The 16,495-nt window shown below is 36.9% G+C and overlaps 1 protein-coding gene across 1 annotated transcript in view; it reads left to right on the top strand.

Annotated features, from left to right (window-relative positions):
- ANKH (ANKH inorganic pyrophosphate transport regulator) overlaps positions 1–16,495 on the top strand; it is a 168,468-nt gene that overhangs the window by 48,545 nt on the left and 103,428 nt on the right. The window lies entirely within an intron of this gene.

Genomic DNA, 16,495 nt, shown 5'->3' on the forward strand with positions numbered 1-16,495 from the left:
GCTGTACATTCATTTAGTCCATCACAAAACCCCTCTTCTCAAATGGAGATTAGTTTCCAATCATAATAAAGTACATTCATTTGTTCAATCACAGAGCACAAAAAGGTCAAAAGTTCCCCACCCTTGGATCACAATTGAATCTACCCCAGAGTTACAACAAGCTTAAGCACATCATTTAATACCCAAAGAGAGGTCTTTTCTTCATCTTGACACAGGCAAGTTCTCAGCAATCTTTATTCCTAGGGAGACAAAGCTTAGCAAGGCCACAAGACACATTGCCAGTGTCTTCATTAATTCATTCTCTGTCTGCAGAACAGTCCTAGGACCCCTGAAAACATTAGCAAAACCCTCTTCCGGGATTTCTGTAAACATACAACAAGAAAATCCTTCTTCAGGGCTTCTGAACCAACAGCAAGGTTTCAAGAATTCTGCAACAACAGCACTGTCCTTCACCAGTGGACAGAATTCACTCTCTGTCTGCAGAACAGTCTCAAGAGCTCTGAAGCAACAGCAAGGTTCTTCGACTTCTGCAACAATAGGACTGTCTTTCACCAGTGGACAAATCTGGCAAAATAACATCAAAACAGACAAAGTACCAGCATAACAGCCATGTCTCCTCAGTCCTTGGCAGCTCTGGGTGGCAGCTCTCAAAAGTCCTGGGCAATTCAAAGTGGCCCTCAGCAATCCTCTCAGTCTCTCTCTGCCTCCAAAGGTGCTGCTTCCAAAAAGTTCTTCTGCCTGTCTCTTGTGTCTCTCCAAATTTACGTCACCAGCTCCTCCCAGTTCAGCCCTCTCTTTTCAGGTCAACAAGTCCATCCCACAAGTGGGATTCACAAGCTCTGGGTTTTAACACAATCAAACCAAAAACCAAGCCAATACAGGGGGATCTTTATATTCCATTACTATTACACACACACACACACACACATATAATGTACAGAATGGGCACTAGGCAGTGCAGTGGATAGTACTGGGCCTAGAGGCAAGAAGACAAGTTTCTGAGTTCAAATCTGTCTTCAGGCAATTACTTACTAGCTGTGTGACCCTGGGCAAGTCTCTTAACTGTGTTTGCCTCAGTTTCCTCATGTGTCAAATGTGGAAGTCAAATGGAAATGGCAAACCACCCCAGTATCTTTGCCAAGAAAGCTCCAAATGAGGTCATAAAATTTGGGACATGACCAAAAAAGAACTGAACAATATACAGAAAAAATTTAAAGACAAATACAAATGAGTTAAATGCAAGGTAGTTTGGGAGGGAAGGTATTAACAGGAATCAGGGAAGACTTCTGCTAGAAGGTGGTGTTCGACCTGTTTCTTGAAGTAAGGGGCAGATTCTCTGAGGCAGAGAATGTAGGAGAGTGCATCTCAGACTTGGAGGATAGATAGTGTAAAAAGTAGACAGACGGGAGATGGAGTCTTGGGTACGGAACAGAGAAGGTCAGTCTGACTGGATTTAAGAGTGTGGGTGAGGGAAGTAATGCCTAATGAGACTAGAAAGATAGCTTAGGGCCAGGTTGTGAAGGACTTTAAAAGCTCAACAACAATATGTATTTCATCCTAGAAACAGTAGGGAGAGATTCGAGGCCAGGAGACAAATTAGTCTCTTTCAATAGTCTAGATGAAAAGTCATGAGAAATGGATATCAAGAACCCTACAAAAGAAAAAGAAGGAAAGGTACTGGGATGATTTCAGGAGGGAAATTGTCACCAGGCATTTTAATCTGCTTTATTCCCATGTTCCTTTGCCTGCTTACCTGAAAAGAGCTCTGATTTCTCTTATTTCCCATCCAATAGAAAGGCAGGTTGGGTTGAAATTTTTACGGACTGGTAACCTTTTTCTTGCTCAAGCTTATTTTATATTTCTGGTCTTGGTACCTATCTACTCTGTACTCTCTAAATAGATAAACATTTCCTCATTAAATCCCTTCATTATCTCCACAATAAGAAACAAGTATTTTCTCATTTTATAGATAAACTAAGACTAGAAGTGTCTATAGATAGAATAACAAAGAGAAGTTAAAATATTAAATGGCTTATTGAAATTCTTAATGGAAATGAGGCCAGACTTAAGAGCCACTGAATCTGCTTCAGAACATCTGAGTGCATCATAGAAGAAAATATTCTTAAATGTCACAAACTAATATTTTACTATTCTAGATGTCCTGCACAATTTAATATCTTTCTGTTGTTTTTCCCCCATCCTTATTTTTTTTGGGCCATTAAACATAAATTGATAATTAACTATAATAAATGAACACTTTTGAAAAGTTCTTGCATGTTGAAAATCTATGTCCTCTTTTCTTCCTTGCTGTGTTCTCTTGGTACTTTACAATAAACCACAGTAGTGGAACTAGCCTTTGTTTATACAATGGAAAGCTATTGAAATTTCTAAAATTATTGAAATGAAGTGTCAGTAAACTGTATCTTATGCTAGAAATAAACTAGATGCTTGTTTGGGGGGGATTGGTGGGTTTGTAGAATATGAATGTAATGGGATATTTCTGTACTGTAAGAATGATGAGTATGATACAGAGAAACTGGAAAGATTTATGTAGACTAATGCAAAATGAAACAAGTAGAACCAGGAAAACAATATATACCATGACTACAAAAATAAAGAGGAAAAAAACCACAGTGTTATCAAAATTGAATGCTGTGTATTTATAGTGACCAATCTAGACTTGGAAGAGAGATGAGAACAAATGCACCTCCTCTTCCCTCAGAAATGGAAGACAGAGTATATATAATATTTCGTGTGTTTTGTTGATTACTTTTGATAAATTGCATTTTATTTCTTGTTTATTATAAGGAATGTGGGCGAAGAATATATTTAGAAATGAAAATAAGGTAAAAATATAAAGCCTTCTATTAACTGAGTTTATAAAGTTTTAAAATTATATTAGAAATGGTACCAAAACAGTGGCTACTTTTTCTTAACATGGATTTTTTATCAGGAAACACTTTCCTTTAAACTATTGACTACTCTCTTACCCCTCTGCTTCAGAAACACAATGCTCTCCTGGATCTTCTCTTCCCCCTATTTTGTCTCTCACTTCTTGGGTTCCTCCCTTATTCTATTTTTGAAGCCTTCCCCAAAAAAGTCTGTCCCGGGCTGTCTTATATTTTTTTTCTATTCCTGTTCTTCATAGTCTCATTCTTACTTAAAGCATCAACCACCACCTCTCTTGAGGTGACTCCCAAATTTGAATCATAAATTCCCCTCTGTTCTGAACTCACGATCTACCTTTCCACCTAGGTCCTCTCCACCTGACTGTCTCACCAATATCTCAAACCCAGCATGTCTAAAACATGATTCATCTTTACTTTTACATCTCTCCTTCCTTCTTTACTACTACTTCTATTTATGATGCTACTATTACCCTGTCTACCAGGGTAGTGCTTGTAAGCTTGACCTTGACTTTCACTTTTTTTACCTCTGATCTCTAATATCTAACCAGGTCCTGGAGATTCCACATCCACAACATATTTTGCTTCTGTCTTCTCTAATTCCATTCTTAACATCTCCCTGGACAGGTGCAAAAACTTCTTTTTCAAGCCATCCTTTATACTAGGACCAGTATAATCCTTCTTATTAGCTAGATCTCACTCTGTCACTCCAAGACTCAGAACCAAAGAAAATAAATTTCAATATTTCTTTTTTTATTTTTTTAATCAAATGCTTTATTAACTTCTAGTTTACATCGTTCATTTCCGCAAGATTTTCGAGTTACAAATTTTCTCCCCGTTTTTCCCTACCTACCACCCCAAAATAGCAAACCCACTGAATATCCCCTCCTCCAATCTGCTCTCTCCCATATCTTCTCCCATATCGATATTTCTTTCTTGCTGTTTCTTTATTAAAATAAAATCCAAACCACTATGCCTGACTTTCAAGATTCTGCACAACCTACTACCATCTTATCTTTACAACTTTATCTTGTATTATTTATTTTAAGGTTTTTAGAAAAAATTTATTGATGCTCATTTTAAGAACGATTGTCATTTCCCCTTCCCTTCCAGTGTCTAATGCAGTTCAATATATTCAGTAGATGTTTAATAAATGTTTTAGGGTTGAATTGAAATCCTAATGTTTAAAAAAACTACTGTTCTATATAGATGCTGTCTTCAAGGAAACTTATTTGTAACTTTGTTAAATGAGCCATCTTATAGTAGATGTGTGATGAAAAAGGTAAAATAGGCTATTTTCATAGATGGTGGAAGGTCTTTAAAAGCGAAGATCTTTTGGATGTTAGGCTGGTATTATTTGACTAAGGGTCATCACTTCCTTCTATTTTCTGAACATTGATTTCCCAGGTATGTTCTTTTATATCATGAGTCAGGAATATACAGTTACCTCAAGAACTATTTGTACTTTACACACACTTTATTAGATATTTTAGTAACTAGACTTGAGTTCATATATAACCCCTCTTTATTGCCCCCTGGAACTGGACCTTTCCTTATAACAAAAGAAAAACATTTAAGCCAAAACATCTATACAGTGACTCTCAGACATGGCATGAACATTTTCTTTCTATAGTCCCAGGACTACCGCTCTGCTAAGAGAATGGAGGTATGTTTCAATATTTATTTAGTGGCACCAAGATTATTTGTTACAATCATGCAGAGATCAGATTCCTTTTAGTTTTCTTTTCATTTACATTATTATAATGATTGTGTATTTATTTTTTTTTTTGCTCCTGCTTATATCACTATGTACCACTTCATACGGCTCATCCCTTTTTTCTCTCAATTCCTCATATTCATTTCTTACTATACAGTAATATTCAATCTGCAGTACTTTGAGATGACTTGGTTTATTTCGAAAGGAATGAGTTTAGTGAATAATATCTTATTTTTCCCTAGTTCTTTGTCATCACAAAACACTTTATATAGCTTAGTTTCTTTGCCTTTCAATAACCTGGAGAAGTAGTGGTATAGTAGTAAATATTACCATCCCCAGTTTATCACCTCTTTGAACTTCAGTGTCTTTAGGTGATTTGACAAAGCCCTATAAGAACTAGGAAGTACATTTGACTTGTTTTGTTTTTTTTACTTCATATTCTTTGCTATTTTCTACTATACTACTGCTTCTTTTATGCCTTTTATGTCCTTTGATGTCCCTTGAGTTAAAAAAAAAACTTCTGATTGAATTCTGCCCCTTTTTCTAAGGGGGAAAAAGAAAATTATTTAAAGACAACCTATTAAATACACATACACACATACCGTTCCAAATTAAATACAGTTTTGCTACCCAAATCTGTCATTACCTAGGTTTGTAACCTTGATAAAGTCACTTTATCACCTATATAAACCATCTATAAAATGAGAGGATTGAATTAAGATGATCCCAAAGGTTCATTGCATCCCTTGTATGATTCTAGGTGTGATTTTGCTAAAAATAAGAATGGTGAAAAAGTCTTAACTGGTTAGCTGTGAATTAAAATTGAACATTTCATTAGTGAGAGGAAGCATAAGGTCTCAAGAGATGAAAAGACCTGAATTCAATACCTGACTCGGATAGGCATATTATGTATGTGTTTTGGGAGTGGAGTGTGGGAGGAAGGAAGTGTCTGTGTGTGTGCATGTGTATTTGGGAAAATCATTTAACCCCACAACAGCTCTCTTATACTATAAACTACAGAAAAAGTGCATTGGTTGAGGGAGTTTCCTCAGTGGGACACTTCTTACACTGAAGAAATCACAGTTCCACACCATAGCCCCTCCCAAAAAAGAAAAGCTTCTCGACTTGAATTCCTTTCTAGGCTTCATGTAATCATCTCAGGGGCTGCTAATTGGGGAGAGAGATCTTCATATTCCTAGCTTCCTCTTACATAAGGACTTCAGTAGCTAACTCATTTCAATTCAGCAAATATTTATTACACACATCGTCTGCAAAGTACTGGGCCAAGTGCTGGTCCTTGTACTTGGTGAGTTTTTAGTCTAGTAGTGGGAAATGAGATCTATTCATGAAGAAATACAGTTACAAAGTTGAATATCAAAATACTCATGAAGAAATACAATTACAAAGTTGAATATCAAAATACATGAGAAATTCAAAGTCCTGTGAGCTACCAAGAAAGTCAGATCATTTCTTGACTATAAAGATGGAGGAAAAAGTCCTATTTAAAAGGTATATGGAATTTTAAATAATTCTTTCTAACTTGTTTAGGATATGTCATAAAGAGTGTATCTCAATTACAACCAAACTTGTTTTTCGTTTTTGTGTTGTTGCCCTTTTTTTCCTAAAGAAGAAAAAAAAATATGCAAAAGCCACAACATGGAAAATGTTTTGGACCAAAATACTCCCTCACAACATTCAGGGACATATTGGGAAGCCACTTCCTTTCCTCTACTAGGCACAGTGGTTTGTTTGATTTGGCCTCCCACTTAACCCGGAAGGGAGGCTGAATTTCCCTCTCTGTGTCATTCCCAAAGATTTGAGGAGTATATGTGGGTGTGTATAATTGGATGAGGGGCAGAACACAGCTCTTGGGACTGTCTGGGGTAATATAATTGCCCTACCATGTATTCCTCTGTTACAGGCAAGATAGCCTGATAAACCCATCCAGCCATGAAATGGCCCTGGTGTTGAAAAGCTGCTGTCAACTCAGCGCTAATAAATGAATTGCTTTTCAGCTTAAAGTATTGTTGATAGGATCAAAAGTGATTCCTTATTTTGAATGGGAGGAGCAAGCATGACTCCTATGCCTAGGATATCAGGTAGTCAGGAGGTGCCTTTATCATACAGATAAGCAAAGAGAATAGGAAAGGGGAGGGGGAGAGTTGTTCGGGAATTGGGGGTGCTTTGTGAAGGCAGATGGGAAAGTCTGTGGTGAGGGGCTTCAATGCATATTCATCTTAGATCACATTTCTGTCTGGTCACACCCTGCATCTTATCTTATATCTCACATCCTGTATCCTGCCTACCTCATCAGTAAACTTAGCCTTTGCATTTACCATTTATTTGTAAAACGTTAAAGGAATGATTAGGAATATATGTAACTTATAATTTGTATCTCTTCTGCCCTGTCATTCCAGCCAAACTGTTAGCTCCTTGAGACCAGTGACCATAGACATTTCCTTATGTTTCTCACCATGCCTTTTTTGCACATAGTGGGTCCTAAGTAAACACTTGTTGATTTGATTCTCTAGGAAGGTCCCCCCCCCCCTTACCAAGATTTCTAAGATACAAATAACATGCAGCAACATGTATTATACATCATAACATGCACATACATATATGTCTAATATAGCATGTAATGACCAGTATTGTCTCACCAGTAAAAAATTTTGAATTGTTTACTTACTATATAGAATTTAGAGCTTGAAAAGATCTTAGAAATCAGAAGATTAAAAGATTTAGAACAAGAAGAGAGAATCTGGAGATAACCTGACCGATTCCCATCTATTTACATTTAACCAGGCCTCCACTTTATCATACAAAGAGAAACCTATGTGTGATTTGCTCAGAATCGCACAGGTAATAAGAAACAGAACTGGGCTTGGATTCCAGGTCCTTTAGCTCCTGACTAGGAGCTATGTTTGGGCTCCTATCTCTGCGCTATACCAAGCTGCTTTTTGTGACAGTGAATGAGTCGTCTAAGCACACTTCTTGCTTTCCTAAGTAATATGTTATGTATAAACTAGGGATCTGATACTTCTTACACCTGACACCGAGTGTTGTGATATTTGCAGAGAAATGTGACATGTACTAGAGTCAGCTCTCAAAACATCAACACAATTAACTCTTACTTGCCTTTGAGGGAATTATTCTCAGTCATTTATAGCCACCTTTAGAAAAATTCTTAGGCTAACTGAGAACAAGGTAATTGTCACAGAGAGGCCATAGCTGTCTGGGTGTTTTGGGTGCTGAGTAGATATGATTCTGATTATTCATAACTAAATGGGAAAATTTTTAGATTGTCTGATCTTTATTATTCTTTGTTTCTTCTGCCCTCATTTAAAATGACCAGAAACTACCTGTATGTAAAAGAATTGTTAATAAACAGGAAGTTTATTCTAGTGTAAGTACCAGGGTTTGTTTCTTGGAAAAACTTCATGGGTAAGTTTGTGACTTTTCATAATTCTCCAGCTAAATCCTTTTGGATGGGGTCTAAGAAAGACCTGCCTTGTGCTGAAAAGCTAAGTGCTATGGGGAATTGTCTCCTTACATGACCTAAAATTGATGAAATCAGTATGGTTCATCCATAGCCAGGCTGAGCAGAGCCAGTGTTGGGGACAAAATGATGTTGAACACTGGGAATCAGACAAACTGGGTTCTGGTTTTCATTCCACCCCCCACTTATTAGCTTTTCAACCTCTGACAAGTCATCTCCCCTATGTGGGTCTCATTTTCCTCTTCTGTAAAATCAAATAGTTGGATTGGAAGTAAATAGTCTACAGTAAAGGTGTCAAACATACAGCCTACACATTGTGACCTGCAACATTCCTGAGTGTAGAGGAACCATATTAAAATGTTATTGGGAAATCTTGTAAAAGTAAATGCTAAAAATTGTCTTGACATGTAATCGGGGAAAAAAATAAATAGTTTTTAAAAGTTAAAATGTCATTGGAAAATATTTAACAAAATAAATAAAAATATAATGTAATATAATAAATATTTTGAAATATAATAGAACACATATAATGTCCATATATGGTTTTCTAAGTCAATATGAATCCCCAAAGGATCCTTATGTAGGGTTGAGTGACCCCCATTCCTATTTGTTTGATGCCACTGGTGTAGAGCACAGCAGGGTCAAACATGTAGCCCACAGCCCCAAAAGGCCTCCTATACTTCAGTGACTCCAGAACCTAGATTAAATTGTCATTGGAAAATGTTTAACAAAATAAATAAAAATACAATACAATATAGATGATGTTAACTTATGGTTTCTAAATGACTATGTACATTAAAGTAAGATATATTTCTTTTTGAGTTTGAAATCACTGGTGTAGCATAACTTTCAGAGAGGTTAAATGGTGATTTGCCTAGGATTTTTCAGCCTGTGTCACAGCTATGACTAGAATCCAGATTTGTCTGTTCCTGACTTGGAGCTCCAGTGCCCTTTTCACTTTGGGTTATCTTTTTTGTTAGCTTATGCCTTTATTTTGAGATATCAACATGTGAAACTGTTCTCTTTTGTTGTAAACCATAACCATGTCATTGTGAAAAACTTGTTCAGAGAAATAAATCAGATTAATCAAATTTAGAGCCAGAAGGGACCTTAAAAGTCATCTTACCCAATACCCTCGGTTTATAGATAAGGGAATTGATTGATACCCCAGAGATGCATGCTACTCCTGCCCTAGGGTCATGCAGGTTGAAAATGGTAATAAGTGGCAGAGTCAGGGTTTAAACGTGCATCTAAATTCTGACTCCAGATCCAACATTTTTTTTTCCATGCATGCAAAAACACTATAAGCAGTGACCTAATGAAATTGCTGTTATCTTTTCAGTCTCCTGAATATGGCTATGGATGCATAAGCAAACCTTTACACCAACACTGCTTCCAGTTTTAAAAGAGCAGGTTTAGTTACAGTCAGGTGTAGCGGGCCATTAGAGAAGAGGCCTTATCCATTACAGGTTGTTCACCTTACCTGATGCAGTTCACATTAATTTGTGATGAACTAAATGGTTTGTCAAGTATGCTTAATACACATGCACATGGAAAAAAACCTCTGTCACTGTACATTTAGTCTTCTAGCTCACTGGGGCATGTTTTAATTTATTGACCTGGCCAAACATGGCTTTGTCACGGTATTAGCTATGCAGACACTGCATGAGGCTTTGGAATAGTAGCTTTGGAGCCTAGACCCTCCATGGCAGTTGGATAGCTTCCTGGAAATCCGATATTGCTTATGGCTTCTTCATTTGCATTTAAACTCCCTTAATATTCTAAGTGTTGTTATTTAAAAGCCTAATTCCCTGCCTTTTACATAATTAGAACTGGAGGGCAGAAAGACTTAAACTGACATAAGAAGATAAAAGCTTGGATTTTAAAATGTACTACTATTTTTAGTAGAGTATTATCTAGCAGAGGAAAGTTAACCAGATTCTATTTAAAAAAAAAAATGTTTATTAAGGCACTATGTCCAGTGCTGGAGATGCAGACAAATAAGGATTTATCCTCAAGGAGCCTTAACTTTTACCCACATTAGAAAGAAGGTGGGGTGTGTGTGTGTGTGTGTGTGTGTGTGTGTGTGTGTGTGTGTGTGTAAGTGTGTGTAAGTGTGTAAAGGGAAGTAAAACCAAAAACCTCATTTATATCCCCTTACACAATATAGTAAAATGCATGGGAGAGAATGAAGGACTCAGAGGTGAATACAAAGTACTTTAGACATGTCTGAGAAAACATTAACTATTGGAGGAGGAGAAGGGATTAGGGAAGACTCCCTGGAGAAGGTGGTACCTCAGCTAAGCACTGAAGAAAGATATTTCAAGGGTATAAATATAGAAGAAATATATTTCAGACATTAGGTGACAGCTAGAAAATACAAAGAGAGACAGGAGAGGGAAAGGACCTATAGAGTTATGGAAACTGCTGAAAAATATGAAATACTTCATTAAAAACAGTTATTCTAATAAAACTATAAATACAGTTTTGAAGCCAGAGTTGTACATATGTAGATTTTTATCTCAATCTTTGACTTCTTTGGCCTTTTATTTTCCTAACTGACTTGGGCATGCTGAGTTGTTTGGTTGTTGTGGTTTTTTTTTAAACAAAGCTAATTTCCTCCTTTATCAATTTCATAAATTCTCCTACATACTTTTCTGTATAACAAGAGGAATTTGTATATAATATTTTTATTAATTAAAGCACATTGAAAAATGAAAAGCATATGTGCATGATGGTGGTAGTAGTTATAATAGTAGTAAAAAGTGAAAAGAGAAGGGAACAAGAAATTCTTAGAAATTTTTCAGTAATATTTTATTTTCCCAGTTGCATGTAAAAACTATTTTTAACTTTTTTTATTTTGAGTTCCAGATTCTCTCCCTCCTTCTCAAACCCCTCTGTAAGTCAGTTAGCTATTTGATGTAGGTTATACATGTGCAATTATGCAAAACATATTTCCATGTTAGTCTTATTATAATAGAAAGCACAGACCAAAATAGTGAAAAATATTATTGCTTCAATTTGCATTCAGATTCCATCAGTTCTTTCTCTGGAGGTACACTGCATTTTTCATCATGAGTCCTTTGGAATTGTTCTGGATCATTGTGTTACTGAGAATAGCTGTCATTCACAGTTGATCATTGTACAGTATTGCTGTTACTTTGTACAATGGAACAGGCAATTATTAAGCACCTGCTATGTACTAGGCATTGTGCTGAGTGTTTGGCAAATATCTCATTTGCAACCCTGGCATATATAGGACCATGAGATTTATAATTAGAACGGAACGGAAGGTAGAAGTCATCAGCTTTGAATTTCTTTGTATCAACCTATGTAGTCAGGGTGAGGCAACACCAGAAGATTGGTCATTCACCTAGTGGATAATGGAGTAATCTATATGTCAGTAATGGAAGAGAAAACAGCAATGCCTAGCTACATGTACATGGAGATTTGAGAGAATCTGATATAGTGGGGAAAACATTGGCTCTGGACTCAGAGCACCTGGGTTCAGATCTTACCTCTGATACTACCTGTGTGACCTGAAACAAGCCATATAACTTCCCTGGGCTTTAAAAAGAGGATGTTAGACTGTATGGTTTCTGAGGTCCATTTAATTCTTGGTCAATGATTCCTCTGAATGTTGTCCTCTAGCCTTAATTTGAATAATTCATTGAAAAAGACAGAATTCTTCAGTGAAATTGCTTTCCCTTTGGTGTCATTAAAACCTGAAGAAAATTAGGGAAGGCTAGCCAAGTCAGTTAATGCTGTGACATTTCCTTAATGGATTTCATCTTCAGATCTCAAATCCATTTTCCTTCTCATTCCTTAAGGAAGACCTTATGTAGCCTTCCGACATGGAGTGATAAAAATCACATTTGTTAAAGGAAATTGTCATTGATATGTTCCATAAGTGACTTTTTATAGACAACCAGAAAAACAAGCCAAATCTCTTGTTAGGTCACACACCAAATCCCAGACTCAGTAACTAGCCTAAGCACAAAGTTGATTTTTCTATAGCACCTCTATTAAGGATTTTGGTCTAAAAATTTAATTCATTCCTCCTTTTGCTCCCTTTCCAAAATGGGCAAAATAAAGATAAAGAGGATGAGAATATGATGATATCCTATCAGATCAAGCAAGAGAAAGCTGCAGATAGGACACAAGGACAATAGATAACAAGTGACTTAAAAAGTCATAACTGCCAGAAAGTCAGGAATCTACATTATAAGATTATTTCTGATATTTTTAATATCTTTTATTGTGAGAGGTGACCAAGAATCAGAAAAGCCTGAATTCAAGTACGCCCAATGCCAGCTAGTCTTTAGGACAAAGATGTGGCTTTTCTCCTGTCCAAGGTCAACTTCTTTATTAAACTTTTTTCAGTTATCAGTTTTATTTCTTATTTATGATTTAAAATTTTTCCCAGGGGAAAAAAGAAATAGCCAATATGGGAATTTGTTTTGACCTTGTTTTCTTTGCCTTACTCATGGTTTCTCTATGAAAACTGTATGTTGGTAGAATGAAGGTTATTTTGGTTTTTAGCTTTGTGGAGGTGGAAAGTAATAGATATATATTTTTTTTCTTCTTTAACTGAGGCTGTCTGAGGATTTTGCAGACAGTCAGTGTGGGATGTTTTTGCACACACCTACTTGTTCAGTGGGTTTCTGTCTGCTGCCTGTTTATCTGGGCTGTGATACCACAGGAAGAAAGGATTTTTTTTAAAATGTGGAAATGACTTCTTCTGCGTCAGAGGATGTGAACTTGAAAGCTATTTGCTCGTGTGCATCACCAATTTGGTTGGAAAGAAGCCACCTCTTCCCAGTCATCCTACCATTTATTGAGTCAGGCTAGGAGTGTCTTCCATGCAGACTGGCTGTCATATGAGCTTGCTCCCCTGCCATAACAACATAGTAAATGAAGACTGTGCCTTCCCACAGTGAATCATTCGTTTTATAGACATATTAACACTCTTCTTCTTCATCTTTTAGAAGTACAAATATTTTACTTCAGAATTAATTTTACTGCCCCCCCCCCCATACATCCTGGTAAAACTGATGAACTGACAACTCAGGTAATTACACTTAGGACAGAGAAATCAATTTCACACAAAAAAATAATTTTCATAGTACACAGGTGTTGAAATCAACACAGGAGTAAATCAGACAGTTGAGGCAGGAATGAGGTAAATAATTACCTCTAATCTCTTAATGTCTCTCTTTGCCCTTTGGAATAAATGTGAAGAACTATCATAAAATGAATACTAGTCCAGGGTTGCAAAACTATTTCCTGGTCCTTGCTTAGAAACACAAATTATACCTGCTATTAGTAATATCTTAGCAGCAAGTACATAGGTCACAGTATTAGAGCAAGAGTGGCTTATATGTTATTCATGGTTAACATATTGCTAGGACACTTGTATTATTTGAGAGCAGACTTTCAAACCTTCACATCAGTAAGTTGCATCTGAATTGATGACCTGCCTGTCTGTGGATCTAGATAGAAAGAACTCTGGAGTTGGTAACAGAAAGCCTGGATTTGAGTCCTAAGTCTAAACTATCCATGTGATCATATGCTTGTCTTTCTTCATCTGTAAAACAGGAATAACTATATTAGCAGGGTTGCTATGAGGAAAGTACTTTGTAATCTATGAAGTACCCAGTAAATAGGAGCTGCCATTATTTAAATCAAAAGTAGTGACCTCATTAGGGAGCCAATGGTTACATCTGCTGGAGTGCTATTTATGAAGTGTATAATAATCCTTCTTTTCAGGTGATTTTGAAAAAGCACAGCTGTAACCCACATTCATTAGAAATTAAGTAAATCATATAGTGGATTTTCTTGACCTTAAATATATGTGCCTGTGGGTATGTGTATTTTTTTTCTTGTTGTGAGAAGGAAAAGATTATTCAACAAATCAGCCCCAGAGAGCACAAGTAGAAACAATGATTGGAAGTTATAGACTCTATATAAGGAAAAACTTTCTAACAATTACACCTATCCAAATATAGAATGGGCTATGTAAGGAGGAGATGTTTGTTCTGTGTTACTAGCAATCTTTTTTTTTTGAAGGGCAATTGGGGTTCAGTGACTTGCTCAAGGTCACACGGCTATTTTTATGTGTGTTGTGTCTGAGGCTGGATCGGAACCCAGGTCCTCCTGACTCCAGGGTTGGTGATCTATTCACTGCACCACCCAGCTGCCCCTGTTACTAGCACTCTTCGAGTAAATTGGCTACTTGTGGGGAAGGTTGAATTCCTGTTCAGGTAGAGGTTGGAGGAGTAAGATTTTGAGTTCCTTCTCAGTTTTGGGAATGTGTTTCTCTCCATTGAAGTCCACTGTTATGCCCAGGCATGTGTGATAGTAACAGAGAATTATTATTTCATGTGATTAGAGATCTTAGAGTCTAGTATTAGTAGGAGGTACCTAAAATAATTCAAATATCATTGCATTTGCAAATAAAATATTGGTCAAACAATTGAGATCATGACTTTGTTGTGGAAAAAAAGTCTTTTTTTTTTTTAGACAATATAGTATGGTAAAAATGAGTGCTACACTTGGCCAGAGAGATTTTACTTCAGATCTTAGCTTTGTCACTTTTCATTTGTGATCATAGGCAACTCATTAAATATGCAAAGTAGATTGGTAAGAGAGAGAGGGCTAATGATTCTTAAAGATCAGAGGAGGCTTCATGGAGAAGGCAGCTACTGAGATGAGCCTTGAAGTAAGATAAGACTTTTGAGAGGTGGGATTAGAGTGGGAGAATCCTTCAGGGATGAAGGACAGCACGTGCAAATGTATATAGGCAACAAATATTCTATCAAGTTCAGGGAATAGCCGATAGTTCACTTGTTCTGAAACATAAAGGTTATGAACAGAAGCAGTAGAAAATAAGACAGGATTATCAAGGGTGTTACACCAAATAGGCAATTTGTATCCTGTCCTAAAGATGATGGGATATCACTGAAGGTGTGAGTTTTTCTTTTTTTTTTTTAGCTATGGATATGATCTGCTCAGACCTCTGCCTTAGGGGAAAAGCTTCCACCCCCCACCAAAAAAAATTCCCATTTAATTTCTTATGTCAACCCACAATAAATCGAAACTGCAATGGGGAAAGTCATGATGTGGAAGGGTAACTGTTCTTCAGTTTTCTTATCCAATCCAGAGAAGAATAACACCTACCTCCCAGGGTATTAATAAGCATTGAATTAAATGGTATATGTGAAATGCTTAGCAAACTTTAAATTGCTATATAAATATTAGCTGTAATTATTGGTTTGGGTGTTATTGTTATTCCTGACAGAGATGGATGTTCATTGTTATTACTTTCACTTGTACTTTAAAGAAGAAAGTCAGTACTATCTGGAGAGTATTACAGGTTGAATTAAAATTTTTTCTTTGCTATGGCAGTTAGAAATATTTTTTCCATATAAAAAGTTAGAGATTTTCAGTTAAGTAGTATATGTTGAGATTTTGTTAGCCTGTGTGTGTGTCTGTGTATGGTAGGGTTGGGGGTAGTATGTGTGACCCTCTGTAATGTAATGCCAAAAGAAAGGCAACTTCCCAGGTTCAAAATACCAGCATAGGTGCTCTCTATTTTATTCAGTAACAAACCCAGAACAGAGAAGATCAAAACATGACATCATTCAAAATACAGCATTTACTAAGTGTGATTAAATCATCTCCAAGGCCTACCCCACCCCAGGACTTTCCTATCATTCAATCAATTACAAAGTCTCTGTTCCAAATACTTCTCCACCCCTAGGCTATACCTTAATTAAGTCCACCACAAAGCCCCTCTTCTCAAATGGAGATTAGTTTCCAAACATAAGTAAAATACATTCATTTGCTCAACCATAGAACACAAAAAGGTCAAAAGTTCCCCACCCCTGGATCACAATTGAATCTACCCCAGAGTTACATCAAGTTTAAACACAGCACTTAATACCCAAATGGAGGTCTTTTCTTCATCTTGACACGAGGCAAGTTCTCAGCAATCTTAGTTCCTGGGGAGACAAGGCTTAGCAAGGCCATAAGATGCATTGCCAGTCCCTTCATGAATTTATCCTCTGTCTGTAGAACAGTCCTAGAACCCCTGAACACATTAGCAAAGCCCTCTCCCAGGATTTCTGTAAACATACAACAAGAAAATCCTTCTTCAGGGCTTCTGAACCAACAGAAAGGCTCCCAGACCCCTGCAACAACAGCACTGTCCTTCACCAGTGGACAGTATTCATTCTGTCTGCCGGACAGTCTCCAGACCCCTGCAACAACAGTACTGTCCCTCACCAGTGGACAGTATTCACTCTCTGTCTGCAGGACAGTCTCAGGCCTTCTTAACCAAATGCCAGGTTCCAGGACTTCTTCAACAGGACAGTC

This window comes from Petaurus breviceps, unplaced genomic scaffold (assembly GCF_028583685.1).
Source record: "Petaurus breviceps papuanus isolate PSGF00001 unplaced genomic scaffold, PetGlider_PUasm1.0 47, whole genome shotgun sequence".
Classification (NCBI taxonomy): Eukaryota; Metazoa; Chordata; class Mammalia; order Diprotodontia; family Petauridae; genus Petaurus; species Petaurus breviceps.